This window comes from Balaenoptera acutorostrata, chromosome 14 (assembly GCF_949987535.1).
Source record: "Balaenoptera acutorostrata chromosome 14, mBalAcu1.1, whole genome shotgun sequence".
In the NCBI taxonomy this organism is placed as follows: domain Eukaryota; kingdom Metazoa; phylum Chordata; class Mammalia; order Artiodactyla; family Balaenopteridae; genus Balaenoptera; species Balaenoptera acutorostrata.
The window spans coordinates 72,934,018-72,950,367 of NC_080077.1; the positions used below are offsets into that span (position 1 = coordinate 72,934,018).

The 16,350-nt window shown below is 38.0% G+C and overlaps 1 long non-coding RNA gene across 6 annotated transcripts in view; it reads left to right on the forward strand.

Moving 5' to 3' along the window:
- LOC103002909 (uncharacterized) overlaps positions 1–10,799 on the forward strand; it is a 324,489-nt gene extending 313,690 nt beyond the window's left edge. For 5 of the 6 annotated variants that reach the window (XR_009005216.1, XR_009005217.1, XR_009005215.1 and 2 more), the window contains 6 exons: positions 2,006–2,097; positions 2,307–2,453; positions 4,280–4,362; positions 5,078–5,248; positions 6,048–6,104; positions 10,665–10,799. This is a non-coding gene — a long non-coding RNA (uncharacterized LOC103002909). The remainder of the gene's footprint in view (positions 1–2,005; positions 2,098–2,306; positions 2,454–4,279; positions 4,363–5,077; positions 5,249–6,047; positions 6,105–10,664) is intronic. The other variant, XR_009005214.1, reaches the window with a different exon arrangement.
- The last annotated feature ends 5,551 nt before the right edge of the window (positions 10,800–16,350 follow it).

Consider the following 16,350-nt stretch of genomic DNA (forward strand, 5'->3'; position numbering starts at 1 on the left):
GCACGCTCTGCCCCTCTGCCCGTGGGATAAGTAATTGACATTCAGATGACCCTGGGAGGAATGGAGAGTAGGCGGCCATGCCCTGCATGAAGGGAAAATGGGAGGCAGTGGGTGCCGGGAGAATTTTTAGGCAGAATGCATGGGGCTTGGGGCTTGGGGCTTGGAGCTTGGGGCTTGGCGCTTGGGTAGAATGTCAAAAGCGAAGGAGAAGAAGGGACCAAAGATAACTAACTGATTTCCACTTGGGATACTGGGAAATGTGGTTCCGATGAAAGAGAATGGAGAAATGGAAAAAAACAAAAACAAAAACAAAAAAACCCTGGTGTTGGAGGGGAAGTTGATGAATTCGGTTTTGGTTTCATAAGACCTGTATTTCTGGAAAGAACCAAGAAATTCTTTCAGATAATAAGTTATTGATATATTGATTTCCAAAGGCAATTCCTCACATTCTTTTTCAGTCTTTCTGTGTCTTGACTTTTTCCCTCTTATATTTTCCTTAATTGTTATAACCTTGTTTTCATGATTTATAAATCTCCAAGAACAAGTGGACCTATTTTTATTTTTTTCTTAACACACTGTTCTCCCCATGTTTAAGCTGTTAGCAGCAGAAGCCATCGTGGTTTTCTAAGACACAAAACCATTCCACAGGAAAAATTTTAAAACTTCATCGTTAAACAAAGATGGATAGTTTTTCTTCCAGTCACTATTCTCCAAAAATTCCCCATTATAAATAGAGTTGTTTTTTAAACATGTAAACACTCTGTCTGTCAAGAATGTCATTCTCCAATCAATTTTTTAAAATGATCAATGTCAACTTTTCTCCTTTATTTTGGGAAAGGAGAACATAAAACTATCTTTATTTGCAGATGACATAATGGTCCATATAGAAAATGCTTAGGAATCCATAAATATTCTAGAATTAAATGAGTTTATCAAAGCCACAGGATAACAGGTCAACATACACAATCAATTGTATTTGTATGTATTAGCAATAAATAATTGAAAATTGAGATTTAAAAAATACCAATGATAACAGCATCGACAATATTAAATACTTAGGGATATATTTAACAAAATATGCCCAAGACCTGTACCATACTGGTGGGTCAGAAGGTTCATTATTGTAAAACTATCACTTAAATTGGTGATGCTTCCAATAAAAAGCCCCAGCAGAATTTCTTATAGAAACATGTTATTTCTAAAATTTGTATGAAAAGCAAAAAACCTAGGATATGCAAAATAATTCTCAAAAAGAGAAAACTTAGTGACTTATTCTATGTGATTTTATTTTAAACAGAAAAATTATGAATAACTAGGATTAACAGAATGATGAGTCACAACATTTTATAGAGACAGACTTTTCCATTTACCTAATAAGTATTTATTATAGCTGATTTTTTTCAGACAGACTCAAGGCATTTTAATGAAAGTGAACAGTCTACCCAGTTATCGCTGATTTTTTAATGTCATCTTTTCTTATATGTATTATTGTCCTTTGTATTAAAAACATTGTTAATCTGTTGCCATGTTATTTTCTGTACCGTTAACACTAAGATAGACTTTCAGACCATGGTCAGAAATACTGAATCATTTTAGAAAATAAATACACCTGATTACATACAGGTAAAAGGTTAAGATGGGGTGGCAATTAAATGCATTAATTTAGAATTTGGCATTAGAAGAAAGTGGGGAATTGAGAAGCAAATTCATTCGTTAATAAAGAATAATGATGAATTAAACGCGGCACAGCATTCCCATATTCTTTCTGCCAGGAGAAAATCAGACTGTTTAGTTTTCCAAACTATGATTTAACAATAGTGTCTCTCCTTAGACAGTTGTGTCTAAGAAGAGAAAGAATAGTTCCCTCACATGGTCATTCTATTTTTGCATTTCAGGTCAGTTCTGTTCTTTTTGCATATGTGTCATTTCATTGATGATCTTTCTTCTTTGTCAGTTTCTGTTGATTTCTCCCCCACCATTCATATATTTTATTCCTGCTCACCAGGTGTATGTAACAGTGTCCCTCCTTCAAGCCATCTGATCCCACTGATTCATCAAGTGCTCAATGGCCTCTGCGGTGTTCCGTCTCTTCAAAGTGTGAGTCAGCCTCTCTAACTCTGGATTACTGTCTAATTTGATCTGGTCAGTTCTGAAGATATTAGGTAATATTAGACCCATCTCCGGCCCCATGGAATTACATGTAATATCTCTCCCCTGTTTTCTGCCATGCCAAAAATCAATGTATAATAAAGATGAATAAATCATTTTTCCAACTGTAATAAGATCATTGCATTTTAATTACTGAGCCAGGAGAATCTTTCCTCGGAGCAGATGTTGAACCCAGGTCATCTGGGAGAACACCAGGCAAACTCACCAATATAAGATGACCGAAAAGCAGTCTGTGAGGAAAGATCCTTTTACAAGATTTTAAGCAGAGGTCTTGTAATTATAAGGTAATTACTATTGTTCATGTATTTATTTTTTTATTCATTAGTATTTAAGGATGCTTTATAATTTTCAGACTTAAGAAATGAACGAGAGTTATCTGAATTATTTCTGATTTAAGTTCTTTTTGTGCCATGATTGTCCTCAGTCATTGTTAAGATTTGATTCTTAGACGCATGCAGTTATACATGGGCTCATTTCCAACTCTGAATTACTCAGTCATGGGGCTGGGTAAGGAACTGTGATTATGGAACAAAGGAAAACATTTTGTGCCTAATGGTATAGATAGGATAAACCTTTATAAATATTTAAGACATCAATCCTTAAGGCGCACACACACAGTCATGTTTATTACTGTACTCTGATTAATAAAACAAATTTCTTTTGTTAAAAAGCAGTACTCTTAAATAATATACATTAACCAAATTCACTCAAAGTCTAGAGCCCAGAAAAAATTAATTTTTTAAGTAATACTATGCTTAAATATCTAGATTTTTCTTGTATAGAAAGTAGCAAGTAACTTTACTCAATGCTACCATGGTAATTTTATAGTTGTCTCAAAATAGTTGGTAAACATTTCTGTGATGTTCAAAACATAATCTTAACATGTGTTTATTACACTTGAAATAGGTCCAAATGAAACTCAGAAAGCAATCCCGTTCCTCCTTAACTATTTGTACAATGGATCTGGAATAAGTTTTAGAATGTTTTAGGAAAATTGAAACATTTCACACATACAGTACTGATTCAGGATACTTTTATATAGGAAACATATGTACATAACTTGTATTTATTAAACGGGCATTAGAAACGAAACTCTCTGATTAACGTCCCCAGGGAGAGAATAAGCAAAGCATTTCTCCTTCTATGAACACATTCTTTGGTGTCTCCCTCAATCTCTTCTCCCCTTTTCTCCACCCCTTCCCCAAGTAATTCTAAATGCATGTGTGCACGCGTGCGTGCACACACACACACACACACACACACACACACACACAAACTCGGTCACATATCCTTCATTGCTGTGTGGAAAGGGCAGTGAAACAAAGAGGTCATGTTGAAACAGGACAAAAAAGGAGGAGATAAAAAATGAAGAAAGGGTTAAAAATGGTCTAATAGAACAGCATTCAAGAAGGAAGGAATACAGATAGAAACAAGATGAAAAGGAACGCAGCGGGAGAGGTAGAGGTTCCGGAAAGAAGTTTAAAAAGAATAAAGAGAAAATAGGAATGAGATATAAGAAAATGTTGAGGAAGGAAAATGATGTACACAAATGGATTATAGAAGTTGATGAGAGAGAGAGAGAGAGAGAGAGAGAGAGAGAGAGGGAGAACCAAGGGGATTAAAGATCAAATGCAGGGGGAAAAATCAGAAAAATTAAAAGGCTGAAGATACCAAGAGTATTAGGAGACAGAGAAAAATGTTGAAGAAAAAAGATATCTGGGGGAAAAGGGGGCTTAGAAATACAAAACTCAGAAATATAAATTTATCTTAAAAATTAAACATATCATGTTTTGTAATAGGAGTGAAAGCTCTCTTTTACTCCTATTCTGGTGTTGTTTAAAAAATAAACAATAGAAATTAGCAAAGCATTGGGCCTTTAAGTTGTAATTCTGACATGAATAAGTTCTGTGGCCACCATAAGACAGTGCTTGGTGGCTTGGTTTCCTCGTTCACAAAGTGGAAGAGGACATCAATTGTCCTCTTAGCATCCTTTCCACACCAAAATTCAACGAAATAAAACAGAGCAAAACAATGAAGTAGAAACAAATTTTTAAATTAAAATTAATGTTCGGAGTTCATTAGTTTATTTTTCTCTTATTGAAATTTACAGGAGGTTTGAAAAGCATTGCTGACAGATGCCCTTCGCACACTGCATTGCCAGCGTGGTGCTACAGGGGACACGCTGACAGATTTGTACATAGGATTCAACTTTTCTGGCACTGTTGTCTCATTCTACTATGGATATTCCAATCTCTAGAAAGCCACTTTCTCTCATCGGTTGTATGCAGAGTATCAAGATCAACTTTGGGTCATTTCTAAGGTCAGAGCTGGGGTTGGGGAGTGTGGCATATGGAAGTGCATCGTTTCTTAGCTGGGGATAAAACAACCGCAAACTGGGAGTGGATAAAGATTGATAAGGAGCCAGGAGGAACAAGGAGAGAGCCAAGTAGAAGGAGTCACAGCCACTCTTAGGTGCATAGGTGTAAGTCTTCCAAGAACTTGACTAGCTCCCAAAATAATGGACCTCTTTTGCAATTAAAAAATAGCTTTTTCTTTTTTCTTTATCATTATCAATGCCTTTAGAATCAATTGCCCTTAAAATACGGTTTAAGGTAGACTTGGCAGGAAAAGTCAGCAGCGTTACCTAAGCATCGTACCCTGATTCGTAACAAGCTTACTTTGGATTTCTTTAGAAATAGAAGCTCAATGTCACGTCATCATCGGGGGAAGACATTTCAGTTTCAAGCTCTAAGAGGGATAATCTGGGAGAACAGCAACTTTTAAGAAATGCATAGGAGGGAGCCTCTCTCATACCTTTACAGGGTTTCCTGGGAGCTGGAAAAAGGAGCCTTTACGTCATCTTGCTGGGCTAAAACTTCCTCTTGCTTCGCTTACATTTTCTTTTAAGGCACAGGTCTTTTTTGTGGTCCACGGAAGGAAACCCAGGCTCCTTTGTGTTTTAAGCCTTCATTCGGCATCCTGGTCCAGTGAGAAGGAAGAGGATCCGCATCAAACCCTGGACAGGGTCTCCCTGGCTGCCTTTCAAGTCGGTGATGCCTTCAAGCCTTTAGGAATGGATGTAAGTGTGGGCTTTCTTAGTCTTTTACCCGAGTTTCTGACATACATAGCAGAGCCATGAAAACCTTCCTAGTTTTATTCCATAGCCTGATTTTGGACCTGCGAAACAGAGGCTTTGAACAGCAGGCACAGAGCGCTGTTCTGCCTTGGAGGGTGGGAGGTGGAGAGAGCCATGCTTTGTCTATGGGAGCTGGAGAAGGGCTGCCAGCACCCAGCTGGGGCGAAGTGGGTTTGTCAGAGTTCTTACTCATTTGCTCCCCTCCAGTAGCTTTAATAGGAAATACGAATCTAAGCCCAAACACGTAATTCAAGCTGAAAAAAATGTGTTGTGCCGACACCGACTTGGGCCTCCTGGGGGCCTTCTAAGACCTGAGCATGTGTGATGTTTTAGCTCAATGATGGGCCTCCACTCATCAGCATGAGAGGTGGGAATCAAGCCATTCGATCATTTTGACCAAGATTTGACCTATGTAAAATGCATCCAAGTTTGCATTTTAAAATATGTGCTTACTTCAAGGGAATAGAAACAATATTGTTTACTGACTCTGAGGCCTTTGCCAATTGTCTGGAAAAATAAAAGCCTAGTGGTTGATAATTTGAATTGCTCGGTTTTAACCTGGACCCAAAAGGAAAAGGAACTTCCAAGGGTTTGCTGGGCAAGGGGTGGGAGGAGGTGGCAGAAGGAAGGCCCAAATGATTATGGTGGTTTTTGAAGAAACCCATTTTGTAATTTGTCAAGAAAAATCTTTTAATAGAAAATCCCAAGAGATCTTTTAATCATTCTTTTTCTTTCATTATAGTTCAATTCATATGTTGAGCAGCTACCTGATTGGGCTCTGTCTCCAGCCCTGCCTCCTGTGAGTACTTGAAGACATGGAAGACATGTCTATCCATGTCAACCATAGAAGACATGGTTGACAACCTTGGGGAATTTACAATCCTATATAAGAAAACAGCCAACAAAGGTCCAAGATATTTGGATGTTTGTGAGGTGACTTCAGGATCATTTATTATTCTGTAACACGGGAAGGATCGTATCAGTGCCTACTTCATGCGCGAGGTGGTGGCACGAGGGTTAAAATGAAATCATGCCTGACGAAGGGAACTTAGCACCATGCCAGGCACACTATGCGTACTTAAAAATATTATCTGCGACATCGTGGACATTGTAATTATTGTGCAACATGGCACGTCTTTTTCTTGGCTTCATCAGCCTGAGACTGAAATAGTCATAACAGAAATGAAGAAAATATTTCCCTACCATGATCTGAAGAATTGGGGGCCCTCCTAGACCTGGTAAGTCCCTACTTTCCCATTCAAGCTGCCTTGACTTTCTCAAAGGCTGACCCTCACACTCCACCCCACCCCACCCTCCCCAATGGTCTCCAGCATATCTAACCCTCTCTTCACATGGACTTTTCTGTTTCTCCCTCTAGGGGGGTGAGTCAGTCTGCTTAGATCAGGAGCATATAGCCACCTGGGTCCCCCACTGGAATAGCTCTACTTCTTCCATATTTAAGAACGAAGTATGTTTGCAGATGGCAAAGACCATCATCATTCACTTTTAGCTATATTTCATCACTTTAGTACTAATATTGAATTCGTTTCTTGCCTAATCTATGCAGACTTCCTAGGGAAAATAGTCTCCTAAATGAGTTTTGAAATTAATCTGACTATTCCTGGCATAAAAGTCTATAAAAGAAAGGAAGCCGAGGAGATTCATGAAGAAACAAATGCAGAGGGTAATATACGGGTTCCCCACCCCAGAGGTCCAAACTCAGGGGCATCCAGTGGGGCTCAGAGCCTTCATGTGTGTGTTTACCAAGCAGCCCAGGTGATCCTTCTCAGCGAACTTTGAGACACATTGGGAGGGAGCTGTCACGACAGGAGAGGAGGTGGAGGATTGGTCCAGGACTTTGAAGACAAGAGCTCGGAATTTGAATTTGCTGTGGTAGGCAATAGGGAAACACTTAATTATAACCAGAAGGATCATGAAATCCACTGACTGTCATACTTCCTGCTTGTCAACTCACATGGTAGGCAGAAGGAGTCTGTTTTAAAATATTTTATAGAAATACAAATGCAAACAATAAGGGACAATCATTTGCAAACTTTGAGAAGTTATAATACTCAATGCTGGCAAAGATGACTTTCTACATTACGTTTACAATATAAATTAGTACAACACTTTTGGAAAGCAATTTATTAATACACAGAGCTATTAAAATTTCTTGCTCTTTGACCCAGTAATTCCACTTCCAGCAATCTAATCCAAAATGTAAAACAAGCCATACAGTTGAAGATTCATCACAGCACTGTTTATAATAGTAAAGGGTTATGCAACCTTTAATATGTTAAATATGTTGACATAGAAAAACACTTAATATATAACACTAAGTGAAAAAAGCAGGGTCTAAACCTGTACGTTTGCAACTATTTAAAAGCATCTTTACGAAATAAAAGACCAGAAAAATATATATAAAAATTATAACCATTGTATTTAAGGAGGAGGATTTTTTTTCTCTTTTCTCCAAACTTTAGGTCATAAGATTACCTTACTTCCTGATTAAAAATAAAATTATAAAGTCAGTTTGCTTTATAATTAGCTTATATCATAACTCATTTACTAACTATAAATTCAATTTATATTCTAAAACTTCTATGAACCAGTGCCATACTTTTCATGATTTCCTGGAAATGGAAATAAAACGAGAGAAATGTGAAAGCTTTGGTAACTTTGTTATGGAGACAAATTAGTGGACAGAAATCAGCTCTATTTTAGTTCTATCTGGATCTAAACTTTCTCATAAAATAACTCAATATTAATAGTTGAAATGAAGACAGTTGAGTACTTTGGGGAGACAATTCAGCTATATTCATAGAGTAAACTTTCTTTCTTGGATCTAGAGCTTATTACATTCCTGGTGCTTTGGTGTTCTTTCTTTTCTTCATTTTAATTTTTTTTTAAATAACATTTTATTAGGAAAATTTAAAAAACATACAGAAAAGTTGAAGAATTATGGAATGAATCACATACACACACAACATAGGTCCAAACTTAGCTTTAATTTCTCACCAACTGATTAGTTTATTAGAAGAAAAAAATCATATATATACAATATATATGTTTGTTTCTAAAATCTAAAATATAGTTCATGTTTTATCATTAATGTGGTAGAAACTGAATGCTAGGCACTTGCAGCTTCACTACTAAAACAAAAAATGTCAGATATTTGTCAAGTGGAAGAAAAAGATATAGAAGGTTTGTCTGAGCCACCATCTTGGAAGCAAATTTTCCCTCAGAAGTTTCTCCAACAGGGCAGCATTCTTTCCTTCCTTACCTCAAGGGGCTCCTCTCTATTTATGGAATCCAGCACTGTCTTCAGTATAGTATTGCATTATAGAATTCTGTGGTTAATATTTTATTACAGAGGTTAACATTTTACCTTCAATGGATGATTTCTGTGCAGCCAAATACTATGTTTAAAGTGAATTTTCCTCCCATGGAAGACACATCTTTTAAATTATAACATAAACAAGAAGGGAAATAATTCAGTTTGCAAAATTGGATTTCTGTCAACGTTTTCAAGAATACATATTGATTTTCAAGACAAATTTTTAAAGTGATATTTGCCTGAAAACCTGAACAGCTGGTGAGGCAGTCTTTAATAGTGGAAAGAATTTGGACTTCAGCACCCCACAGATCTGAGTTCAAAGCCCCATTCTGCCATTTCCTAGCTGTGTGAGCCTGGAAAAGTTACCTCATTTCTCTGGACCTTCCTTAAATTGAGTTAATAAAATCTACATTGCAATCTTTTTTTGCAAAGTAAATGTTTAGTACAATGTTTTGCACATAGTAAATGTTTTAGAAAGACCATTTTTATTATTATTATTATTTTATTATTATATAATTACTTGACTTTCTAATTCTCTCATTTATGTAATGGAAGCAGTCACATCTAATTAACAAGAGTATTATGAGCATGAAATGAGGCGTGTAAATGTTCTTTGCAAATTTCTAAAGATCCATGTCATCAATTTAAGATGATTGTTTCTATTATTATAATGGGATGATCCCCAACTTATCAACTGCAAGTGATCCTGTCAAGGTCACTTATGTCATCATCGCTAACTCCAGAGGTGACTTTGCAGTTATGATCTTTTGTGACCCCGTGGCTGTTGAGCCCCCTTGGCTCCTTGAAATGTGGGCTTTCTTTTGCTTCTAGGGCCCCGTACTCCTTATTTTCCTCGTGTCCCCTCTGGATGCTCCTTCTCAGTCCATCTGTGACTTCTCTTCCACTAGAGCTCCTCAAACATTGGGCTTCCTTGGGATGTTGTCTCCTCTTCAATTTCTACTTGTTCTGATTGATGGGCTTACCTACATCTTTGGCTTCCATTGCCTCCTTGATGCTGATGACCCCTGTGCCTTATCTTCACCACAAACCCATCCTGAGCTTCAAAGCCAAACATCCAACCACCCACTGGCCCTCTCCACCTGGACATCCCACAGACACCTCAAGCCCAGTGTATTCAAATGGGCCCTGTTCCATTTGGGCTTTGAAAGGCATCACCATTCACAGATTTGCTCAAGCCAGAAACCTCAGGACTGTTCTCGAATTCTCCCTTTCGCTCACCTCCCATGTCCAATTATTCATTAATACTTGTCAACTCTTCCTCTGAAATAGCTCTCAAAATACACATGTATATGTAAATCTATATTCGTAAATATAAATTAAACTTAGAAATGTAGTACTCTGTGCTATAAGAGAAGCTTGTCTCCCCCTTTAAATGGAAATGTTGGTAGTATTAAAAATAGAGCAGCAAGCGCTCATTACGAAAAGATCCTGTGGTTACCAGGGGTTGGGAGAGTGGAGAGGGGAGGTATTAGTCAAAAAGCAGCAAGTTTCAGTTATACAAGATGAATAAGGTCCTAGAGATCTACTGTACAGCATAGAGTGTATAGTTAACAATACCATATTGTATACTTTAAAATTTGCTAAGAGAGTAGATCTTATGTTAATTGTCTTATCACTAAATAATAATAATAATAAATAAAGAGGACAGGAGTAAACTTTTGGAGGTGACGTGTATAGCATAGATTGTGGTGATGGTTTCATGGGTGTATACTTATTTCCAAACTCATCAGGTTGTACACATTAAGTATGTATAACTTTTCTTTTTCTTTTTTTTTTTTTGGAGAGTTAGAACACCACATAGGTTATTTTATTTACTTTTAAAAAAAAATTTTCTGGTAGCCACATTTTTTTTTTTAATTTTATTTATTTATTTAATTTATTTATTTATGGCTGTGTTGGGTCTTCGTTTCTGTGCGAGTGCCTTCTCCAGTTGCGGCAAGTGGGGGCCACTCTTAATCGCGGTGCGCGGGCCTCTCACTATCACGGCCTCTCTTGTTGCAGAGCACAGGCTCCAGACGCGCAGGCTCAGAAATTGTGGCTCACGGGCCTAGTTGCTCCGCGGCATGTGGGATCTTCCCAGACCAGGGCTCGAACCCGTGTCCCCTGCATTGGCAGGCAGATTCTCAACCACTGCACCACCAGGCAAGTCCTTTATTTACGTTTTAAATTAACTTTTATTGGAGTATAGTTGATTTACAGTGTTGTGTTAGTTTCTGCTAATACAACAAACAGCTGATTTTGTTAACACACAACTGATTCACAGCTAAGTGAATCAGTTATACATAAACATATACCTACTCTTTTTTAGATTCTTTTCCCATATAGGTCATTACAGAGTACTGAGTAGAGTTCACCCTGCTATACAGTAGGTTCTTATTAGTTATCTATTTTATATACAGTAGTGTATATATGTCAATCCCAATCTCCCAATTTATCCCTACCCCCCCCCCACTTCCCCCTTGGTAACCATGTTTGTTTTGTACATCTATGCCTCTATCTCTGTTTTGTAAATAAGTTCATTTGTACAACTTTTCATGTCAATCATACTTCAATAAAGTGTAAGAAAAGAAATGATCCTGATTGTTGGTAGATACTAAATAATTCTAAAGATAAGACGGTCAAATACTGTCATTTGTATCTATAAGGATAAGAAAAGCTACATTGTGTGGCAGGTTATAATGTGTGAATTGAATGTGGTAGTGACATATATAAATAAAATGGCAGAGATCTAATCTGAAAAAAATAGGTGTGAATCAAAGGGGCTGCAGAATCCAAATGGGAAATGCAGCAAATGCCTTTTGCTGTCACTTTAGAGCCGCAGTGGCTTAGCACACGCTTCTCTTATTCCACTTGGCCATCGCCTGCCAAATGAGAATAACACACTTCACATCAGAAGGGAAGTGCCAAAATATTGAGAACTTCTTTTATGACATCAACCTTAAGCTCATGGTCTCCATCATTCAGCCTTTTATTGTTCCTTGCAAAGAGATTTTATCCAGAGTACATCAGCTATAAATGCAAAGGGCATGCGGCTTCAGCTTGGAAAAGTTACATACGAAGTGTCCTAATTGACTTGGATCCTTGAGACTGTCCACATTAGTGGCTAATTAACTTTAAAAAAAAAAGAGAGAAGGAAATAAAGCTACTTTTGGCTTAAAAAAAAAAACAAACCCGGAGTTTACACTTTATGTTCAGTCTAAGATCAAGTATGCACTTTTAACCTTTCACCTTCTGACTCTGCTGTGTAAGGGCCAGGTCAGCCTCCAAACAGGACCTCCTCCAAGTGACTGGTATTTTTTATTGGTTTTCAGTATACGACGTTGAAGCACTTTATTGTCCAAAAGTAATTATATTTATTTAAGACTGTTACTGGAGGAGGGAAAATAAATATCCAGTGGGCCTTTATAAAGTTTTAATATAACTTTCTGTAAAGTATTAAAAAGCATACATACTTATTTCCACTTTTCATACTCTGTTTTGCTTACTAGTCGCATAAGAAATATTTATCCTTTCTATTTATGTGCACTAAAAATCCTTAAGGAACTAAGACAACATCACTACCACAATTGTTTTACTTTAAATGACACTATTTTCAAAGATTTAAAAAAAAAAAACTCTCTCTTCCTTTAATCACCAATTACTCTTTCTTGCTCTCCTCTGAGTATATCAGTCCTGGACAGCTAGACCAGACTTTTTAAAATAGCTGCTTTAAGAAAATAAAAAATGGGGAGATTGGGATTGACATATATACACTAATATGTATAAAATGGATAACTAATAAGAACCTGCTGTATAAAAAATATATAAAATGCAAAAATTCAAAAAAAAACAAAAAATGATTTAATAAAAAGAAAAAATATATCCTATTTCCTTAGAACCTGTGCAGTATTATCATCTTATATAGTAATCTCTCTGTGCCTCAGTTTTTCCATCTACAAAATAGGAACAATAATAGTGCCTATGCTCCAGGATTGCTGGGAAGATTGAACGTGCTAACGTATAAAGACTTAGAACGCTGCCTGGCACGTGGAAGGCACCCTGTGTATAGGCTATCGTTATTGTTATTTTCCCAAAAGGAACCAATTATCTTGCATTTTGTGGAACAGCAATACTGAACTTATAGATCCCCATAGGTACCACACTGCTTGATGGCTTCATTCATGCTGTTCCCTCTGCCTGGAATGACCTTCCTTACTTTGCTTGTCTATTTCCAAGTCTGATTCATCTTGAGAAACCCCTGTTCAGCTCTAACAGCACCTCTTCTGGGAAGGCTTCCTTGATAACCTTCTCCCATCCCACATGAAGATTCCAGATCTCTTCCCCCTGGGCTGTCTCTTTATTTTGAGTATGCTTCCACTATTGTTCTTATGATACTAAATTATAATTTATTTGCTTACATTTCTGTCTGTGTTCTTAAAGTCAGGGACTATGTAGGACTGCCTGATTCCTAGGAGGTTTTCAGTTCATGCTCCTGGAATTGAAGTATTGTTCAGTAGCATCATGCTTCTATGAAGGAAAGAGAAGCAAATTAGATGCCATACATTTTACAAAGAATTAGGATTTCAGAAAGCCTACAATTACTAGTCAGGACAAGGAAAGCCAGCAATATGCAAATCACCTCACTCATTTTTAAAGTCAATTCGTTTCTTCAACACTATTTATTGACCGTTTTCCCTGGGCCTAGTCCTGCCCTTGATCCTTGGAGTACAGAAATGAGAAAAACAAAAAACAAAAAACAAAAGCAATCTCTACTCTCATGGAGCTAATGTTCTAGAAGGAGGGAGTCAGACAACAAACAATACATGCAAATAAAAGGTAAATTATATAATGAATTAGAAGATAATAAATGCTATGAAAAAAAAAGAGAAGATGGAAAAAAGGGTTTAGGAGGATGAGGAAGGCTGGTATTGGGGAAGTGGCTGTGAGGCAAGAGGAGGGGGGTGTTTGCAAAGTTAAGTAAGGTGGTCAACATTGGCCCCATTGTGCAGGTGGAATTTGAGCAAACAATTGAAAGAAGTGAGTGAGCTAAGCATGTGTCTGCAGGAAGAGAGTTCCACAACAAAGGCCCCGAGATGGGATCGGGCTTGGTATGTTCCAGGAGACCCGTGTGGGTGGAGGGGAGAGCTGACAGGATCAGAGAGGTGACAAGCATCAGAGCAGGAGGGAATGCCTTTCAACTCTCTAGAAAACCAAGTTTAAGAAGGCTCAGAATGTTGTGTTGAAGAATAAATACACTCTGCAAACACTGCATTGTATTAGAAAAGCCATCGAGAGCAGACAGGATTCTCAGAGAAATCCGGAGAAAGACAGAGAAACTCAGGCAACAAGTCTAAAGGAAACACACCGGGAAAAGAGAAATTGAATACGCTTTGCTTCTGTTATCTTTTTTCCTTTTTTTTTAAACAATTGTTTATTTTTTTAATTGAAATGAAGAATACACTAATGATAATGACTAAGCTCATCTAAAGAAACATAGGAGCTTTCAAATCATCAGAAGAGTCAGAGCCTGGGGAGAGAACTCACTGATTTTGCTCAGTATAGAAATTCAATGGGAGAGCAGAAATTAAGCTGAAGCAGAAAGGAAAGGGAATTATTATTTTCCAAGAATTCTCCCTGTTGTGCCTCTTCTACCAGACAACTTACAAGATCATAGACTATCAATCATCAAGACAACACTGGGAAGAGGTATGATAATCCCTATTCTACATATGAGAAATCTATAGAGTTTCTGTTATCTTTTTATTAGACCTGCAGGAGACCTCTGTTCATAGGGAGCCTTGTGTAGTCATTTGCGGATGCAATTTTTGTTCTTGAGGTCTAATGGCTTGAAAAACAGAGGAAAAAGCCACACATAAATTTGAGGCTTTCACAGTCATACTTCAAAATGAGCCAGGCCAGGCAAAACATCTAAGAGCTTGGAGACAATTCTGAGTTTCATCCCAGGCCTCTCAGTAGTTTGTACAATGCAGCAGCATTTGGACAACAGTGATGGGAAATGATTCCTCTGTAACTTTGGGGTATATTTATATTGTGGAGACTTGGGCAACTCTAATAATATCTTACAATGAATCATTTCATTCATTCATTCAACAATATTAAGTGCTTACTATGTGTCAGGCACTGTTCTAGACCCTAGGGAGATAGCAGTGAATAAACAGCCCAAAATCCTCCTCTTTATGGAGTCAATTGAAGAATATACAAAATATATATGTCAGATGGTGGCAAGGGCTCTGGAGAAAAATAAAGCAGGGTTAGGACAAGTGTCAAAAGCAGTGGAGTCAGGAAGATCACTATTTTATACAAAGCAGCCAGAGAAGTGCTCTCTGATGAAGTGACAGTTGGCAGACACTTGAAGAAAGTAAGGGTACAACCATTAGGATATAAGAGGATTCCAGGCAGAGCAACCGCTAGTGCAAACGGCCTGAGGCAGGAGTGTATGGGAATAAATAATGCTTCATGGTTTATGGATCACTTTCACATTCTTTCTTTTATTTCATCCTCACCAGATCCTTGGAAAATAGAGAAGACAAGTATTGTTTTTTCCCTTTTACCAGTGAATAGACGGAGGAGGGCACAGTAGTGGTTTGGTGAAGAAATGCAAATAAGTGGTTTCTGGAGAACTTGAACCCAAGTCATTCCCAAGTTAATGCTTGTCCACCCACTACCCCCTAGATACCTTGAGGAAGCCAGACATGCTGCAGGACCCCTCACAGACCTTCGGGAATAAGCAAAGCAGCAAGTGAATTAGGTGTTCGCCGTGCGCAGTTTGTGGGCAGGAGCCCTGGAATTGAGCATCCGTCAGAATCACAGAATGTTCACTATTGTTTCTGATCCAGCACGAACAACACTGACAGACACAGAGGGGACCCATCTCGGTCTGCAAGGAATACGCTGTTTAAGACTTTTCTGAGTCCCTATTTCCTGACCCAGGATCTGACTCTTCCCAGGACGCCTGGGAGCGCAAACACCCCTCCCTTCGGGGGAAATCTGACCTCTCACCCACAAGAGTGCGGTCTCAGCTCCGACCCCATTCCCCACCAGGGCGATCGCTGCAGAGCACAATATCCCAACAGCAGTACCGTTCCCAGCCCTGGGGGATTCAGCCTTAAATAATACCACATGTCTGACATTCCCGGACAGTCCTGCTTCCAGCTTTGCCCAGCCCGGCCCAATTCTTTTTTTTTATGGTGGTTTTCCTGCTTGAAGTAAAGGTTATGCCTGCACAGCCCTCCTGCAGCTTTATCAGTCTCAGTTCCCCAGCTCCTGTCAGCAACTGCTCAAACAAGAACACACACACACCCCTGCAAAAGAAAAAGCAAGAGTATACAGGCTCCTTCACAACTTTCACAGAACACTGTTAATTTCAGGTAACATACATATGAACTATCATTGTAGTTTCTCTCTCAAATATATGAGTATATATACATGCACATATATACATATGGACTGTATACACATATACAAGTGCATACACATGCATATACACACACACTCAAATGGCTAAACAAATCATTTATTTAGTTTTAATTGTTTAATATTTATCATGTTCTCAGGATTGGCATGGCAAGTTACTGATTTGTGTGAAGGACTGTTTTAGATTACAGAAACAGTCTTAGAAAAAGAATTCTTGGACAACTTGCAGTTAACTAGGGAATAAGGATATCAAAAATAGCAAAAACTCACCACA